Here is a 20,330-nt window from a genome sequence, read left to right as displayed (position 1 = left end):
TACATTAAAAGGGAAATACACTGCATTTCCTCTGAAGAGAAGCAAATCAGAATGACAAAAATTTGATCTCATGATAGGCCTTTAAAGTTATCACCCAAGACCATAAAAACTTAACACTGGGTAAAGGAAAACAGAGACCCACAAGGCTTTGGGGTTGGCTGAGGGCTTCTAGGATTTCTCAAGTAAGAATGCTGGTTCTGATTTGTAAGCAGGGAATTCTACAAGAAAGTTGGCATTCAGAGATGCGGAAACAGCCAGGGATTTTGAAACTATAAATAAGGCTTATTTCATTTTGTAAAAGACTAAATGCTCTCGTGTATGTAGTGGATCTCCCCCTCCACCTTCCCAGGAGATGAGCTTGGGGACCAGGGAGCCTTCTGAGAAACACCGCCAAAACCCAGTGCATGTCCTCAACACTGAACTGCTTCTTTAAAACTGCACCAGTCTTATGAAGTGGGAAAAATCTAAATGTTATAAAGGAGCATAAGAGAGAGTGCAGTGAATCTGCCGGAGGGAACAGCTAACTGCCCCCTTAGCAGGAAAAGCAATTGTCCAAACAAAGCCCGAAGTATCTGGCCCTGACCTCACCATCACTTGAGTTCATTTTCATAGAAAGACCATCAGAAGAGCAGCCTGAATGTTCTTTGCCGCTGCTCCAAGTTGCTGCTTCCTGAAATCTGGAATTGTATTTTCTGGAGCAAGATAATTTCTGAAGGATCTTTTCTTAGAAGTTTATGGTTTCACCTCCTTGGAAATTTCCCTGTGCAGCCAATAAAACATTACTAAATCACTAACTCAGAAGTTATATAATGAGGGCATATTTATCCCTGGAAGAAATACAACCATTAAATTTTTAAAATAAACTTTTAAAAAATCAAACATTAAATATAATATTGATTGTTAACACACCTTGAGATACCTCAAGGCTGAGAGGTCTGGAGAGTCTATTTGGGCAGCAACCACATTAATAATGTCTGCTGAGGTTATCACCAAAAACCTGACAAGACCTTCTTTTTTGGTATGTATAAAAAAATAAATAAATAAATAAGCAAGCCAAACCTAATGAAAAATCCTGCACTGTTTGCCTAATGCTTGCTGATAGGGAAAAGAAGAAAGGGTGGAATGAAGCAGTTCTAGGGACCAGCCTCATCATTTCTAGCATGAGGCTGCCGTTTTAATTCAATCATGGGAAATAAATGTGGAGTGCAGAAAGACTGGTTCCGGGAGGTGGGGACTGTGCCAACATCACCTGCGCGTCCCCACAGGCAGGTAGAGCGATCATTTGTTTACACTAGGTGCAGTCTAGGAATTGCCCTTTAGCTTGCTTCCAGGTCCTTCAGTGAAGAGCTGACATGTGAGGTCACGCAGTGGCCTTATCTCATAAAAATAACCCTAATTGATAACCAGAGATGTCAAACTAGCCCCAATTTAAGAAGTTTCTTTGTCAAGTTATTATATATGCAAGGAGTATATTTTAAAATAACGAATTAAGTTTCACACAAACGAGGGATATTTTGGTATGTAATGTGTTCAAATATGTAATGCTTTTGCCAAGAAAAATAGGTAATTATGAGCGTTCTATAGAAATATGCATGATAACTGCTCCAATCAAAGCCACTTATCCAGGCAGGCTTTGTTGCTGCACATAAAAACCAAGCCTCACTGTAGCCCTTCATGCAATGGCAGCGAAGAAAGAGGCCAAGGAAAACTGTGTGATGTCCAAGAATCTCAGCGCTGACTCCTTCTCTGCAATGTCTTGCATTTGATTAAAGAGACTGCCAGAGATGGCAAACGCTCTATTTCTTTGTTTTACCTAAATTTTAGTTTTAAGAAATAATAAAATAAGTCATTAAAAGACTAGTATCAATATTGTCCGGATCCAAATTCTGCATCCATTTGAAAGTATAATGTAATTACTGACTTAGGAAAAGCCATACTAAGATTTTATTTTATTTCTGAGGGTTCTGGGGATAGAACCCAGGCCTCCACATGCTAAGCAAGGACTCCATCTCTGAGCAGTGTCTTCAGTCTGCACACCTTCGTTTTAGAAGTCAGTGTCTCATGCTTTCTGTGGAAAGGCAGCTCCCAGGCCCCAGGGCACATGCTTTTAATACCCGTGACTCAGGAAGCTGAGGCATGAAGATCTCAAGTTCGAAGGCAGCCTCAGTAATGTTTTGAGACCCTGTTCAAAATTAAAAATAAGAATAAAAAGGGCTGGGGTGTAGCTCAGTGGTAAAATGTTCTTGGGTTCAATTCCCCAAAGAAAAAAAAATACACAATTTAACCTCACATACAAGTTGCCCAGTGAAGAAAATTCTGCAGTGGCAGCTGACACTCAGGCTTACTCTTTTGTAAAAGACTGAACACTGTATGTAGTGGATCTCCCCCTCCACCTTCCCAGGAAATGAGCTTGGGGACCAGGGAGCAGTCCTTCCAACAGACTTAACACGTGTTTTGCGTACGAATCAGATGCAAAAGTACTCATGTTATTACTAATGGTAAAAAAAAAAAAAAATTAAGCTACGTCTAATTAAACACTAACCAGTAAAGTTACTTTGTTAACAGCTTTATGTGTGCATTCTCATGTTACTGCACTGCTTTTGCTTATAGAGCATAATGTAATCTATATGAGACTAATTGGAAGACATACAGAGCACATTATCTTCAGAGAATGAAATAAGGGGACTTCACATCTCTCTTTTAGTAAAACTTTTAGTTTCAATTCTAGAAATAGTAAAGGATGACCTGAAGAGAAGTCAAAAATTGTAAGAAATAACAGCAATATGAATAAAAATGATAAGTTAGGTCAGTTCTGAGGTACTATTGATGTCTCAAAACTAATTTAATTCAAATTTGGGTCTAATACAAATTTTTTATTTTTGCAATTTTTAAAAATTAGCTTCATCTTAGCAAGTATGCCCAATATGACTCAATAAAATGAGTGATGTTGGGCTGGGGATGTGGCTCAAGCAGTAGCGCGCTCGCCTCGCATGCGTGCGGCCCAGGTTCGATCCTCAGCACCACATACCAACAAAGATGTTGTGTCCGCTGAGAACTAAAAATAAATATTAAAAATTCTCTCTCTCTCTGTCTCTCCTCTCTCTCACTCTCTCTTTAAAAAAAAAAAAATGAGTGATGTTAAAATGCTATCTATGATCATTCGCACAATTTCCCAAGAACTATGACAAAATTGGGAATATTAGGTTTATGTTTTAAATGCTTAAATTTAAAAGTTGGTCAGTGAATAGAGTAACATAAAAAAAATCAAAGGATCCTATTTCAACTTCAAGTTTCTCATAGTTTCATAAGATGTAAAAATTTTAGACTGAATCTCAAGTTTTCTCTAAAATCTAAATACTTAAGATGGTAATTATGTATGGAATCAAAAAGTAATATAATTTTTAGTCTTTAATTTTAGATTTTAAATCTTGAAGAGTTATTACAGGAAAAAAAAATCCAGTCCCACTTTTCACAGATGCCAGCAGGACAGTTGGAATGCAGCCTGCCAGGTAAAGTTAATAGTGTGATTGTAAAATGGGCACCAACAAGTAAAATAAAAGCCAAAAAATGTGAGAGAAGTCTGGCACTAATTAATTCTGGCTCTACTGATTTTTAAATGTCTCAGGTTAAAAAAACAAGCACACATTTACTTTCTGACAAAAACACCTTTTCTTTCTTTATTTTTTTAAAATATTCACCAATCTGAGGTCCCCAACCAGGCATTTTGGGAAGAATCCGACAAATCAAGTTCTTGGAAGGAGACAAGTAATGTTTATCTTTTTAAATTTGCTTATCAGTCAAAAATGTTTGTGTTCTGATGAAGCTTTTATCTAAAATAAATGGGCTATCTACTTTTAAGTAATGCAAAGGAAGATTTTAACATGAATGTCAATTCTTTAAATGATTGTGTATAGATTGTTTTTATTTTTCTACCTAAAGAAATAGTGTTTTCCTGAAGTAGTTGCAAAATGTTTGAACAAACATTTTCCTGTGAATTTCAGTGTGTTTTTATTTTACCACTTAACACTATTTCAAGTTAATTGAGCCATATGACTAATACAAACAGGCACTGCTGCTTTTAAACTTGTTTGGATAGTAATAAAAGAATGGATCTCTTTTCATGGCACAGTGCACAACCTATTCAAGGGCATACAGCAGATTTGTTAAGTAGTATATTGAATCATTTTATTATTATTATTTTAAGCAAAATGTAGATGCTATGACCAAGTCCCCTCATGTCAGGGCCATACTTTAGATATGTAACCTGTATTGTTACATGACACAAAAGAACACAGGATTCATAGCAACAGAGGCAAAATAAATGTCTCAGTGAGCTTTCGAGAGAATTAGTCATCTGACAGCTTCTGCTATTCACAACAAAGCCAGAGCCAGCTCAGCCCTTTCTGATACACTGAAGGACAGGCATGGACAAAAGGGTGATATTAGAGTCTGATATTTAAGAACAAATGGCAACTCTTAAAATGCACTCCAGCTCTGAAACGCTCCAGAAAAGACGAAAGTCGTTTTCAAGGCCCGTTCCTTGATGTTCCTTTTTTAAAAGAAACATCATCTCTGGAGCTTTTGATTAAAGAAGGGCGTAATCACTCTTTTTAATTCACTCTGATTTCACCTCAAAAGGGACCCAAGCTCGCTTTATCCCAGATTGGCTCTGTTTTCAAACCAGAGGCGGACTCGAAAAAGTCCAGTCTGCAGTTTGAAGAGCCCCTCCCTAAGGCACCTAATGGCAGTGGTGTTTACACGTGCTGAACTGTATCTTTTAGAAATGAAGTTGACAGCCTTTATCTGCCATGGCCTAAGTCCAGAGGATTTGAGTTCAACGTGGTGCAACACAGATCGCACAGGGCTTGCACCCAGGGAAGTAATGCAGGCAGAGGTAGGCACACTTCTGAACTTTCCCCGTGGTTCATCTGCATCCTCTACTGTCTCTTTAATGAACAGGCGTTGCTTTTTCGAATCATGAAAGTTGCCTTTATTTAAAAGATAAATAAATAAATAAATGATGTATTGTATTTGGAGATTAAAATCTGAGAGTCAGCATTAGTGTCGGGCCCAAGGATGAGAGATCCTGCCAAACACAGTGGAACTCCAAGAAGAAGAAGAAAAATACCTGCAAACCCGTGTGCTAATTGATAAGGGCACTGCTAAATGAAAGAATGGAAAAGGGCTGCGAAGCGAGGGCAGCCAGGGCAGTTAACACTCGGGAGCTGGCCAGCGGGTCCAGCTAATCTGCCCGGTTTGTTTTCACAGCTTTGCTGGAACGTTTGGCAGGGATGGCCCGCCACTCCCTGCAGAGCCTGAGAGCCAGCGGCGAGCCAAGATACCAGCGGCCAGCGCTTCACCTGCGCCGCCAGATACTCAGACAGAAAAACACCCGCCGTTTGTCAAAACAGCCACCAGGCCCGCGCTCGCTGTCCCGCGGCCCCGGGGCTCGCCGCCAGCCTAGACGACCCAGGGCTGCCGCGCGCTCCGACCTGCCCGGCGACGGAGGGTGACCGGACACACACCGGCGCCCCCGGGGAGCCGGGCGCTACCTGGAAGAGGCTCGCTGGCCACAGGGGACCCGGTTCCCGCAGCCCGCAACCGCGGTCAGCACCGGGAGGCGAAGTGACTCAGCCGCGCGCAAGTCACCGCCAACCCGGAGGCCAGAGCTGCGCGGGAGCGCGCGGCTGTCGTCAGCCCCCGCCCTCCGCCTGGCTCACGTGACTCCAAAGCCACCGCCTGCGCCCAACCGGAGCAGAACGGGCTGCCTTTGTCGTCTCCCCTTTGTTGTCGTGCAAAGCAGCGCCAGGGCGCCTCTGTGAGTGTCCAGTCCCGGGCCGGCAGAAGCCCGAGCGAGAACTTCTCCATTACGCTCTAAATCTTGGGCACCCGCCGACGGTGCCCCCGTGGAAGATCTAGTGACACGGCCTGACACCCGCAGGCACCCCCCTCGCACCCCGACGCCGCACCAGGGCCGCAGAGGGGGGCACCCCGGGGACCCCGGCGCCCGCGTCCCCGTCGGACCCCTGCCTGTCCCCAGGCGACACGGGTCACACGCCTCCTTCCAATTTTTCTAAGGGGGAAAAAGCATTAAGTGTTCAAGTCAGCAGAGTGAGGGGTCTTTAATTAGCGCTCCCGCGTTGTCAGGGTGTTCGGGCGTCGCAGTTCTAAGATTCCTGCCTCATCTCGTCTCCTTTGGGTCATAGACCTCCAAAAAATACCTTGGGTGACAGCCTGGAAGGCAGGAGAGAGCACGTCGCCGCTCTCCACACGTAGAAATCAGCTCTTCGGGCCACACCTGCAGCTTGGTGGCAAAACGCTTGTCCTAGGAGGCGGAACCCACCCTCGCTCCGGCTCTGCGAGGCGCGGGGCCAGGACTACTGGGGCCACTGCCGCACGGACGCTGGGTCGCCTCCCCTCCCCGCCCCCAGGCTGCCTGAAAAGCACCTGAACGGGAGCCTCTCCCCCAGGTGTGCCACGCACACCCGACGCCGAGTCTGCCTCCCCGGAGCATCAGGACCCGCAGGCGAGGCCGTGGCCGCGCGGGGCTGCGCGCCCAGCAGTTCTGCTCCTGGCAGGCTGCGGAGCGCACTTCCCGGGAGGGACCATGGATTCTTCCACAGGTCCGGGTGGTGGCCGGAAACCGTCTTGGGGCACACTCTCGGATCCCCGGCACTGACAGAAGGGTCACTCGGGGCAGTCAAGGGGTGAGGAGGTGACACCCACCGAGTCCTCGCCCATGGCTCTCCACCGATATGAAATGCGCAAGGCAGATCGCCTTGGAGTCCCAGAAACAAAATTCAGCCACCGGAGGGAATTTTCCAGTTCCATTTTCCCAATGTCACATCATTCTGTGAGCTCCTCAGGCCACCTGTCGCCTGGCTGCCTGGCTTTGTCCTCAGAACTAGACTCCTCAAAAGCTCCAATTCTGTGGGTGCACTCTGGTCTATTTTCTGACTTCGCTGATTTAGCTCATTGAGACCTGATGATATAAAATCCATAGTTTTTATTATTTTCCCTCAATCGAACAATTAGCTGAACGTTCTTTGTATGTATTCACCACCAGGCCCAAACTTGCCTTAAAAAAAAAAAAAGACTCAATCCCGAAAGAGTTCCAAAGGAGGCCCGCAGGCCCTGAAGGCTGAGCACCTACGTGCGGGTCTCCCAGTGCAAGCCATGCCTGCTGGCAGCAGAGCAGATCACAGCCACTGATCAAGGAGGGTCGAGCCCCATCACCAACACTTTTCAAAGAGGAGGCTAATCATTAGGAAGCCCTCAGAAGTGAACTAATCTCATCATTCAAATTTCCTGCTTGCTCTGTTTCTCTCTGCCTGATAAGACTTTATCAGACTGAAATGGAACTTCGCTCTGATCTGGAATCAGGCATTCAACAAAATATATACATACCTTTGATAGCCTCCCTTTTGGAAAGCCAGGGCGTTTAATTGATAAAGTACCAAAAAACCAAACTGGAGCCCTGAAGTCTAGACATAGTTTTAGCCGCCAAAATGTGACTCTGGGGACTTGGTTGTGACAATCTTGTTATGCACAGAGAGCTGGACATTTCTACTATTGTGGTCTTTCCCTAACAAGGTACATAAGCTAAGACAAAGCAAAAAATATGAATAGGAAGTGCTGCCCAGCGTCCTGGAAAGCTCTTGTGAAACAGCATCTTAAAAATTGAATTTTAAAATTAAATTTTAGATTTATTTAAAAATAAATTAGTATGTACAAAAAAATTGAATTCTCAGTTTTTCCCATCTTAACTTACTTGTTACTTTTAAAATTAAAAATATATATTTTTAAGAAAGCAGAATATAGGTAAGAGAATTAATAGAAGATTCTATTAAAAGAAGATAAGTGTAACAAGCAATTAACTACCAAAAAAGATGGAGACCAGTGTTGTAAGCAGGAAAACAACAACAACAAAAAAATATTACAAAAAGAAAAATAGCCATTTTGAAGTCTAGTTTGGCAGTTTCTTAAAAAATTAAACAAATTCTCACCATACAACCTAGCTTTTGTGCTCCTTGTTATTTACCCTAAGGAGTTGAAAACTTATATCCTCACAAAGCCTGAACCTGAATATTTACATCAGCTTTATTCATAACCACTGAAATGTGGAAGTAACCAAGATGCCCTGGGGCGGGTGAATGGATAAGCAGCAGAGCTATCACATGCAGTGGAATATTCTTCAGTGATAAAAAGACACGAGTTCTCAGGCCACAGAACCACATAAGGAGCTTTGAATGCTTATTGCTGACTGCAAGAAGGCAAGATGAGAAGACGAGTCCTGCCTGCTCCCAACTGCAGGGCATTCTGGAAAAGGCAGACTATGGAGGAGACAGCTAAGAGAATTAAAAAAAAAAAAAATCAGTTTCTCCATGGGGGTAAGGGATGGGTAAAGGATGAGAAGCGAGAGTATAGGGGTTTATAGGGCAGTGAAACATTCCCTATGAAACATGGTAGATACATGACGCAATACCTTTGTCAAAACCCATAGACTGTGACAACACAGGGGGAACACTAACTTAGGTATGCATTTTAGTTAATAGCAACCATCGGTTTTTGTCTCATCAATTGTTAACAGCTGTCCTCTACTATGCAGGATGTTAATAACAGGGGAAGTGAGTCAGGGTGGGGAAGGGAGGGGGTGTGGGGAGCTCTGTACACACCAGTTTTCTATAAACCCAAATCTGCTTTAAAAATAAGTCCTATTTACTTTAAAAAAATACAAACGAATAATGTAAAATGTTATTGAAATGAATGTCTCTCCTCAAACACGCCTTCAACAGCAGAGTGGTTTTAGTATATGTTGTTCAGATTGGAGATTAACTCTTTTCCTTCACTAATGAATTGCTTAATTACTAGTAAAGGGGAGATACATAATTCAGACTCTAAAACTTTTCATTGTTATAATTAAAAAAAAAAAAAGGAGAAACATGTTTCACTATCCCTCCTCACTTCACGGGTCTAACCCTGGCAAAACAAGATCTTTCCACACACCCCTCCTAAATCAGACCCGCTCTGACAGCTTATTACTTTGTAGACACAACCTCACCAAGAATGCTCTTAACCCCATCATCCCCTTCAGTGATGGATCATCCCCGCTCTCCCAGGCTGACCTCTCCTTACCCTTCATCAGTGTGTCCCAGAGTGGTCTGACCTGCTGCCAGAACGTTCGAGAACACCATGGAGCCAGAACCCAGCGGCTTGTTCCTGAAGCCAGGGAGCCACAAAGGGACCTCAGGACCCTCCTCTGTAGGTGTGCCACTGGCCACCTCCACCCCACATGGGAAACAGAAGGAAGAGTGCTCAGGCCAGAGGCCCTTTTCTGTTGTCCTTGTTGAAGTTCCAGGTAAAATTTCTCTTACAAGGGGATTGGAGGGGGGGGGGCATGGCAAGAAGACTCCAAAGCCAAAATGCTTTTTGAAAAACCACTGGTATAGACCATTTTATCTGCTTTATCATAATGAAGTTGTTTGAATTTTTCTTTAATTTGCTGTTGAAAATGTTTCTTTTGCTAGTAAGGGAAAACGCTCTTTAAAATAAATATAACAATAACTGAAGTTAGAGTGGCTACACCTACCAAGAAAGGTGACACACTGGAGCAGAAGCAGCAGTAGGCACCTCTCCGGAAAAAGGCAGGATGCTCGATAAGGGGGGCGACAAATGACCCAATCTCAGGTCCACTATTGTAGTTGCAAAAGTCTGTTATTGAAGATTGGACAGCCGCAATGAGGGGGAGCCTCTTCGTGTGCTGTGGTTTGAATTGTTCCCAAAAACACTGTGTTGTAAGCTCAACCCCAAAGCCATGGTGTTGAGAGGTGACACCTGAAGAGAAGTGATTCCACCTTAAAGGCAGAGTGAAGGAATTAATTACCACAGGAATGGGTTTGTGAAGAAATGGGGGTCCAGCCTGCACCCCCACTTCACTCTCCCTCCACCTTCTGCCACAGGATGAGTCAACAAGAAAGCCCTTGCCAGATGCCACCCTCCCTTGACTTTGGACTTCCCCACCTTAGGAACTGTGAGAAATAAATTTCTATTCATTACAAATGACCCAATCTCTTGAAGCCAATATGGAAAGCAGTATGGAAATTCCTTGGAAATCTGGGAATGGGACGACCATTTGACCCAGCTATCCCATTCCTCAGTATATACCAAAAAACTTAAACACAGCATACTACAGGGACACAGCCACATCAATATTTAAGGCAGCACAATTCACAATAGCTAAACTGTGGAGCCAACCTAGATGCCCTTCAGTGGATGAATAGATTAAAAAAATGTGGCATATATACACAATGGAATTTTACTCAGCAATAAAAGAGAATAAAATCATGGCATTTTCAGGTAAATGGATGGCACTGGAGAGGATAATGCTAAGTGAAGTTAGCCAATCCCCCAAAAAAACAAAAAAGAGAGATGGGAGGGAAAGGGAGGGGGCAGGGGATTAGCAAGGATGGTGGAATGTGATGGACATCATTATCCAAAGTACATGTATGAAGACACGAATTGAGTGTCAACATACTTTATATACAAAAAGATGTGAAAAATTGTGGTATATATGTGTAAAAAGAATTGTAATGCAAAAAAACCAAAGTACATGTATAAAGACATGAATTGGCATGAACATACTTTACATGCTTTATATACAAAGATATGAAATGGGAGTTCATAACCCACTTGAATCAAATTGTGAAATATGATATATTAAGAACTTTGTAATGTTTTGAATGACCAACAATAAAAAAAGATAACAATTAAAAAAGATATGAAAAATTCTGCTCTGTATGTGTAATAAGAATTGTAATGCATTCCACTGTCATGTATTTAAAAAATAATAAAATCAATTAAATTAAAAAACATAAAAAATAAACAAATGACCCAATCTCAGGTCCACTACTTTAGTTGAAAAAGTCAACTAAGACACTCTGAATAGAGAAAACCTATTCACACCATTTATCCATCTCAGAAAAATATATGTAACTGAAAGGAACGACCATCTTCATCCCCAAGGACACGCCACATTGGTTACTTACGTTCATACAGCCCGGACCTCCTGCCTGAAGACCCAGAACCCCCCAGATTTCTGGTACACACACAATGGTCAGCGCCAAATCCCACAGCATAGCAGAAGTTCAACATGTTCCTGAGGGCCGGGGGCACACAACCCCGATGAGGGCCACCCTTCTAATTTATTTGAAGTGGATGGTTTTCGTTTCTCTCCCCTCTACTCCTTTGTTTTCCTCAGTTGGGAGTCAGCCCAACGCGTCACTCCCAGTCTGGCTTCCCTGTGTGACTGCCTGCCTGCCACGCCTGTCTGCCACCCACAAAACTGACACAGAGCTTTTCTGTCCACTAAAAAGGACCTCGGCTGGAGATCGGGTAGAACCTCAGGGAGCTGCCCTGCTGGCATGGAAAATCACAAAACCGAATGCAAGCCAGAGATGCATGTGCCACCGTCCACCCCTGGGAACTCCTGACCAACCACCAGCCACCAGTGTGATGGTCGCCAGCTCCCCACATTCCAAGTCCTGGAAAGTGGCCCCCCATCCTCCAGCTCCTGAGGACAGCCTGAGCTTCCTCTGCAAAATGACCACAGTCACCTCCAAAACCCGATTCCTCGTGTGTCACAGACTGGCATTCCTTCTGTTCCTCCTGGGAAAACTTGTTTTTCCAGAACTTGGGGATAACAGTTCTTCACCATGAGGAACCAATCATTTCTTCTAGAGTTTTAGTGCTGACTGAACTCCGAATAGTGTATGTACATTTTTTACTATAGTGCCTGCCACTGGATGCCCAGGAAGGACGACAATACAGCTGTTGTCCTCGTGCGGGACACAGTGACAGGCTTTCCTGCCCAAACCAACATTCTGCTCTTTCCTTTGAGATGCTGCAGTGACCACTGTTCAGCGCTCTGCGGGTGGGCAGTACCACAAGACCAGTTATGGCCCGTGGAGAGTGAGCACAGCTGGATGCATGGCTTCTGGGCCAGAGGGTAGAGGGCCAGTGTGCACCTTCACATCCCCCCTGCCCTGACCAGGGGCTTGGGCTGCTGCAGAGACCTCCCTACACTAAGTCAGTGTGGCCTGGTGAGAGAGCTGCCCTGGTGAGTCAACCACACCAACCAAAGCATCCAGAACCAGCCAAATCATCCAGAAACATCCAGAACTATCCAAACACAGTGAGGGAAAAGCACGCTTTACTCTGTGGTGAATCTGAGGTTGCGGTGCTGCTGGCTGCTGAGGCCGAACCTATAGGGCCCAACCTGACCAGCAAGAACAGCAAGCATAAACTTTTATGATCGCCTGAATTGTGTCTCCCACAAATTCATATGCTAAACCCCAAACCTCATGTGACTATTCTTGTATGAGGCCTTTAAGGAGGTAATTAAATGAAATGAAACCTTTAGGGTGGGGTTGTAATCCAACAGGACTGTTGTCATAAGGCGACACCAAGGTTTCATGTGCAGAGACAAAAAGTCATGTGAACACACAGTGAGGAGGCCACCCTGGCAAGACCTCAGGAGGGACCAGCCCTGCCCACACCTGGGCCGAGGGCTTGCAGCCCCCAGGGCTATGAGGGAGGAAGCACTTTCCTGTGGCAGGCCACCCAGTTGTGGTCTTGTCTTTTATAGCAGCACAAACCAACTAAAGTAGCTTTCAAAAGGTGGGTACTTCCAGACACCAGCTGGGAATGGACTCCAAGAACAGCACAGCGTGGAGACCAAAGGCCAGCCCCGCGCATACTCACATGCTGCCCAGCCAAGGTCGGCCAACAGTGAGCAAGGGAGCTATGCTAAATACGTTGGCTGCCCCCAGACTCAGCCATGGGCACCCCTACCTGGGGTTGATTCAGTGTCCCTGGAGCGCACTGTGAACCTGCTCTCTGGTCAAGACCCGTGCTACCATCGGTAAGCCCATAGAGTCTAGAGAGAACCACACACAAAGCAATTTTATTTGAAGACTCAAGAGCTGTGACTAATTTGTTCTAGAATGTCTTATCTCTAACCCTCTCCTTGTTAAATATTTGGGTTAAAACTGTCTACACCTGCAGTCACCTGCTGCCAGGACAGGAGCTGTTGCTGGTGATGTGGACCTTTGGGCAGAGGAGAGTGCCTGGCTCAGGCTCTGCCACAGGCTGAGGAGAGGAGTTCAGCAGGAGCAAGGGCCCCCAGAGCAGAGGATTATCTCATACCAGAGGCCTTCAGGAGAAACGGAAGACCAGAGGTGGCCTCAGGTTTTAAGAGTGAGGAGGGACTGTCACACCAGGGCTATCTATCGCCTCCAAGTCGGAGGGGAGATTCCATCAGGACAGGATAGAGAAGGGGGCATTTCAGAAGTGATGAGCTCAGCATAAGACCTGTAGTAGAATTTGGCAGTAACTTGTCAGGGGAGAGAAAAGTGGAGCTTCCAAGGAATCTAACATTATGATAAAATCCACAAAGATTTAGAAAGTCATTGATATTCTAATTAGCGTCTTTGAGTAAGGTTAGGGAGAGCACCTGCTAACAAAGGAGGCACTGAAGCAACCCAGGAGAAATAGTTGACTATTTTATCAGGCAGGGTGGCAGAATGATGGCTCCCTGGCCAATGTCCCCATGCAGCACCTTCATGGGGAGGTCACTTGGAAGAGGAGCAGGGCTAAGGGCAATACCAGGGGTGCCAATACCACCAGGAGCAAGATGGTTATGTCACCACCCATGTCTAAAGGGACCAGGGGACAGGATGATGCTGGCTTGGGGAGGCAAGAGCTGAGCCCCCCTGAAGTGCCCCACGCAGGGTAGGAGTTGCAGCACTGGGGAATTACTACATCCTCCCAAATCGTGCCCAGGCTCCCACTGCCAGCCCCACCAGAAGCCAGAGGGCAAGAGAGCCTGCTGCTTCCACCTAAGAGGTGGGCCTCCCAGGTGAGAGCAGGCGGAGTGTGGACGCAGACAGGCCTGGGATCTCGGCACTAGCATGGTGGGAAGACAGGCGCTGCTGCAGAGGATGGCTTCTGACCCACCGAGGGAGAAATGAGACCCAGCCACTGGCACAAATTACAGGCAAGGTTTGCACGGGGGTTTCAGTGGAAGGGAGGCAGCACTGATGGGGGCAGGCTGCTCCCTGAGCAAAGGCAGGTGGGGCTTTGGCTCACTTGCTGGGGTAGTAGAGTTCCGTCCTTTCCCACTGGCCAGGGGCAGAGTTTCAAAAGATGTTTCTTTTGCAACAGTCTCAGACCACCAAGTGTGCACAGTCAATGTGTCCTGGGGTCCACTGAGTGACTCTTACAGCTGGCACCACTGTCCTGTACAAACCTCCTGTCCTCATGGCTCCACCGGGGCCTGGTGACAGGGTGGAAGGACTGTCGGTGCCTGGGCTGCTGTGGGTGCCGGGAAGGCACAGGGTGGGGTAGAAGGAACACACCAGCTCCCACGGCAGGCAGCATGTCCACATGTGGAGCTCAGTGACTCTGACCTACGCTAAGGCAGCAAAGGGCACAGGCAGAGTATGAAGACAGAGGTGCCACACCTTTTGTCCCATTCCACCTTCCCAGTGGACAGCCACAGGCACAAGTGAAGAGGGCGTCTTCATCCAAGCAGCCCGAGTCTCTGAGAGTAACCGGGTGACCGTCCTCATACTCCCACGTCAGAGGTGACAATGTACTGTGCAGCTGGGATCTCCAAACCTTGCTGACTCTTAAATGGACAAAGAAAATGAAGCTAGAGGGTTTATTTTCACTGTTTTAGTTGTCGATGGGCCTTTATTTTATTTATAAGCGGTGCTGAGAATCAAACCCAGTGCCTCACGCATGCCAGACAAGTGCTCTACCACTGAGCCCCAGCCCCAGCCTATAGAGGGTTTATTTAACTTCCTCCCTGGTAACAATTTCATCTTGTGCAAACATTCTGCTTCTGTCAAAGCAGGATTTTTTTTCCCCCCGGAGGGGTGGGGGTAGTACTGGGGACTGACCCAGGGCCATTAACTACTGAGCTACATTCCCAGCCCTTTTTATATTTTATTTTGAAACAAGGTCTCACTAAGTTTCAGAGGCTGACCTCAAACTTACAATTGTCCGCCTCTCTCCAAGTCGCTGGGATTACAGACGTGGGCCACCATGCCCGCTGCTTCTGTAGTTTTATTAGGATCCTATAACAGGTCTGGTGAGAAGAATGCAGGTGCACCAGCTTACTGGGCCAGGAGGCTTTTCTTGTCCCTCTCTCTGTCCCACCCTGGTGCTCTCTGATGTTTCAGAAGCACTTGAGCACCCTGACTTCCCCAAGAAGGGACAGACAGTATCTCTTGGACACACCCAAGACAGGACTGAGTCCTTGTGAGGCTTCCAGAATCCTCAGGATACCACGCTCCTTCCCACTCTCCCCCAGTCACAGTGGCCTTGACCTCAGGACAGCTGCTCCCAGGACCTCGAAGTGGCCAGTGGATCACCAGGTCCAGTCGAGGGCCAAGAGGTGGAGCTGCCCACCCAGTGGCAGATACAAGGCTGTGCTTTTTGTGGTCAATGTGGAGGCAATAATAAAACCAACTGCAGTCTGCTTCCTGTGGCCACTGTCTGCAAGAAAAGCAGGACAATAACACCCCTCCCAACAAGACCTTGGCTCTACCAGTCCTCGGTGGTCACTGTAGGACAGTGGAGCACAGCAGTGTCTGTGAACCTCGGTTTAGCACACTGTATCCCCTGTGGGTTAACACACGCATGGAGCCCTGCAACACCCAGAATTACTACCCTGCAGCTTCAAGAGCACCCTCCTAGAGATGTGGAATTGAGTGCAAACTCATAGATTTTTTATTTGATAAGTGCAAACTGCAGTTCCCAGACAATTTTACTGAAACTGAATATTATTAAAATGGGAACTTATTTTTTTAAATCATTAACTGCTTCAAAACTAATCCATGACACAATGGTGATAAGTGATCATTACGTTTGGAGCAGGAAACCTGGTGTCCAGTGCCTGTGTGGGGGTGCCAGGTACCCTGCTGTCCGTGGGCCACCTGACACTCCTGATACATCTGAGGACTTGTTGCCTGCCGCCTGCCCTGACTGGCTTCCCACGGTCTTCCCTGCTGAAGCTCCGCCTCCCGGGCAGGTTCTGTCACTCACACATATCGTGAGTGACCCACCTAACTGGCTTCGCCACCCGGACTCACCCCAGGATGGGGACAGGCCCTGCCGCCCTGGGCCCACACAGGGTGGGGTTGGAGCGCTTCTGGGACGGGAAAGAGGAGCGGAGCTCCTGGTATCCGACGAGGCATTCATTAGTTCCATCATTTTGTACCATGGTTTTAAAATGTATTTGAAATTTTATCTGCTTTGCTGCCCACTATGTGCATGTGTTCATTTTTAGGGTTCATACAGGTCCCCAGCTGAGTCTACACTTGGTGTTGGGTAGAGGTGACAAAGGGCACTCTCTGTGTGCACCTGTGGCTCAGCCTGGCCTGGCCCGGCAGCCCCAGGAGCCAGCCTGGGCTCACAGTGGCCCTGCCAGCACACGGAGCGGGGCGGGGCGGAGCGGCCGGCATTATTACAGTCAAGGGGTGGAGCTTAAGGGGCAAAAGGACTGCTCCAGACCCCCTGAGAAACACCCCAGCAACTCCCAGGAATGGGGTGTGGGGGCTGTGGGGGGGGGGTGGGATGTAGGGGGTGCTGCACCACGAGCTCATGGAACCGAATCTTCACTATTAACGGGGCCTCCTTAATACCCCAGACTCATGGGGCCTGAGGGGGACTCGGGTTACAGTGTAAAAGTAGGTACAGAGCACACTCAATATACACAAGGGCGGAGGGATGTGTCATTTGGTCTGGGCCACCTAGGACAGAAAGTTCCACCCTCCCCTCTGGTGGCATTGTGGATCAAACACTGGACAAGGCACATCACCACCATGTAGGCGGCAGGTATTCACATGCTGAAGAAACAAATCCGATGGCAGGAGAAATAGAAGTGAATTTTAAATAATTTTTTTGAATTAAGACAAGGAATTACACTTAGCGCCTTTTGCAATGTCTTCCTTCATATCTGGCATATCACCCTTACTCTGTCATCAAAAAAAAAAAAAAAAAGGCTAGGAAATGGTGTTATGTACACTACATCAGTTCAGAACACCGGCTTAGTAAGAACCTCAATGAACGGGTTTGGACAGGCAGAGGTCAGTGGCCACTGGTCTGGGTTCAGCAACTTGGCCAGTGTCTCTCTACCTCCATAGACCTTGTCCTACAGTTCACTGCCTCATAGTCACAAGATGGTGGTTGCACTTCCAGCCATGAGGTCCAAATGCTAGACAGGAAGAAAGATGAAGGGTGAAGGACTTTGTTTTCTTTGGGCTTCTACTCTTTATAAGGGATGGAAAATCGTTGCCAGAGACCGACTCTTGCGTCTCACTGGTCCACACTATGTCCTAATGCTTCTCCTGACTACCAAAGTCTAGAAAGTGAATTATTCAGCTTTGCAGACTCTGTAGGCCTTCTCTTCTGAATTTCGAAAAAACAACATACCAACAAAACAAACAAACAAAAATTTACTTGATTTTTTTCTACTCCCATGTTTTCACACCTGGATAACTGACTTCATGATCCCATTAGCCGAAATCAGAACATTTCTGAGCCACGAGATGGCCTGATACTTTTATGTACAGGCCTCTTGAACATGACAGCTGAATTGGGAGCAACAGAACCCAGGACACACACAGAGTCGATCCCTGGAGTTGAAATCATGTTTCAGACACAGTCCCCACATCTGATTTATACTATGGATTTGGGTTCAGGGTTCTGATTTCATCATACACTAACTGAATTATGCTTTATGCTTTGATTTTTCTCTCCATTAATGAGAGAAAAAAAAACAGAGTATCTTTGTCCCATTGGAATATTAGAAGGTACAGATAAAATATTCCAAGGCTGGTGTGAAAGACACAACAGCAATGCAAATTGCTATCACCACCACCACCACCACCACCACCACCTCCTCCTCTACCAACACCTCCATCTCCACTACAACCACCACCACCACCAACTCCATCACCACTACTACCACCACCTCTACCATCACCTCCATCTCCACTACAAATCACCACCAACACCACCTCCACCTCCACCACCTCTACCACCTCCACCACCACCTCCACCTCCACCACCACAACCACCTATACCTCCACCTCTACCATAACCACCACCACTTCCACCTTCACCACCTCTACCACCACCTTCACCACCTCTACCACCTCTACCACCACCTCTACCACCACCACTTCCACCTCCACCACCACAACCACCACCACCTCCACCACTTCCACCACCTCCACCTCCACCTCCACCACCACCTCCATCACCTCTACCACCACTTCCACCACCTCCACTTCCACCTCCACCTCCACCTCCACCACCACCTCCATCACCTCTACCTCCACCTCCACTACCACCTCCACCTCCACTACCTCTACCACCTCCACCACCACCTCCACCTCTACCACAACCACCTCTACCTCCACCTCTACCATAACCACCACCACTTCCACCTTCACCACCTCTATCACCACCTTCACCACCTCTACCACCTCTACCACCACCTCTACCACCACCACTTCCACCTCCACCACCTCTACCACCACTTCCACTACCTCCACCTCCACCTCCACCTCCTCTACCACCACTTCCACCACCTCCACCTCCACCTCCACCTCCACCATCACCTCCACCTCCACCTCCACCTCCTCCACCTCCACCTCCACCTCTACCACCTCCACCACCTCCACCTCTACCTCCACTACCACCTCCACCTCCACCACCTCTACCACCTCCACCACCACCACCTCTACCTCCACCGCTACCATCACCACCACCACTTCCACCTTCACCACCTCTACCACCACCTTCACCACCTCTACCACCACCTTCACCACCTCTACCACCTCTACCACCACCTTCACTACCACCACTTCCACCTCCACCACCTCTACCACCACTTCCACTACCTCCACCTCCACCACCACCTCCACCACCTCCACCTCCACCTCCACCTCCACCTCCATCACCACTTCCACCACCTCCACCACCACTTCCACCTCCACCTCCATCACCACTTCCACCACCTCCACCACCACTTCCACCACCTCCACCTTCACCTCCACCTCCACCTCTACCACCTCTACCACCCCCACCCCCACCACCACTACCATGACCATCAGTTCTAGAACAAAAATGACAGAGCAGGTGCAGGGGATGGAGCTCACGGCCTCCCTGGGGGCCTGTTTCAGTCATCCTACTCTCCTTGAAAACACAAACCCAGAGGAGTCTCACCTTCACCTTGAAATGTGTTTACCATTTCCCTGATGTAAGCCATCTCTTTGAGCCATCTCTCCCCTTGCTGGGGCCTACCCCCTCCCCAGGAAGACAGCCCTCTGTGTTCATCAACCAAACCAGCGACTCCCTATCCCCAGGAACAGGCTGTACTTTGGGAGTCTGGTTGAGCTGTTTTTCACGTCTGAGCAGGTTTGGGGACATGATTGGTATTCAGGGCTCCCAGAATTACCCTCCTAGAGAGGAAGATAACCACATTTCCATCCGAATATCATGCATATTAGGGGAGATAAATATACTGTCAAATGTAATGACATCCTCCTCCCAGCTCCTTCACAAAGAGGTACAGAGAACACATAATTGCCCTCAAAAGATGTCTATTTTATGATAATCATTACCTAAATATTACACACCAGAGACTTGTACTATTAAAGAGGGCTGAAATTACTTATGAAATATTAGCTGTATTTTACTTAAGCTCTTTGGACCTAATTCATAAAAATTAATTCATGGTTTATAAGAATGATCTCTAGTCCTTAATAGAATACTTCTGTAATTCATTAAATTCTTTAATCCCATCACCCCTGATGGTGTACATTTCAATATCAATTCTTTAGGAGGAAAAAAGATGAGCATTCATTGAGCAGAAGAAATATCTGGGTTTGCAGCCAGCACCCACATTTCTAGAAATCAGAAGAAAATGTCAGGATGTGGAGAAAACAAAGTTGGAACAAAAATCAACCAGGATATTTCCATTTTTCAAATGCACTTAGGACTGTGAGGATAAACCCACATTTAGCAAGTGCTCCGAGAATATGTGCTTCCTTTCTAAGGTTGAAACATGATTTCCAGAGACTTCGTGGCATTTCTCAGATTTTCCTAGTATTATCATTTCTCCACTGGGTTCTCTGTATCTTTAAAATGATGTTGAGAAGTAGCTTTGTGTCTGTTGGGCCCAGAGCAGACTCCGTCTGTGCATGTAGGCTGCTTTGCACAGGAGTCTCCAGGGAGACAACAGTGTAAGACATAATCTT

The 20,330-nt window shown here is 46.7% G+C and overlaps 1 pseudogene across 1 annotated transcript in view; it reads right to left on the bottom strand.

The window, feature by feature from the left end:
• Positions 1 to 6,050: 6,050 nt before the first annotated feature.
• Positions 6,051 to 20,330, bottom strand: part of LOC308652573 — a 111,832-nt pseudogene continuing 97,552 nt past the window's right edge. The window contains exons 2-4 of the transcript in view: positions 18,615 to 18,859; positions 17,939 to 18,461; positions 6,051 to 6,073 (exon numbers count right to left, since the gene is read on the bottom strand). The product of the transcript in view is annotated as an uncharacterized misc_RNA (transcript). The remainder of the gene's footprint in view (positions 6,074 to 17,938; positions 18,462 to 18,614; positions 18,860 to 20,330) is intronic.

Source organism: Spermophilus citellus, assembly GCF_964194105.1.
Source record: "Spermophilus citellus genome assembly, chromosome: 1".
Classification (NCBI taxonomy): Eukaryota; Metazoa; Chordata; class Mammalia; order Rodentia; family Sciuridae; genus Spermophilus; species Spermophilus citellus.
The sequence above is the reverse complement of the archived record's forward strand: the minus strand, read 5'-3'. Positions and strand labels throughout refer to the sequence as shown.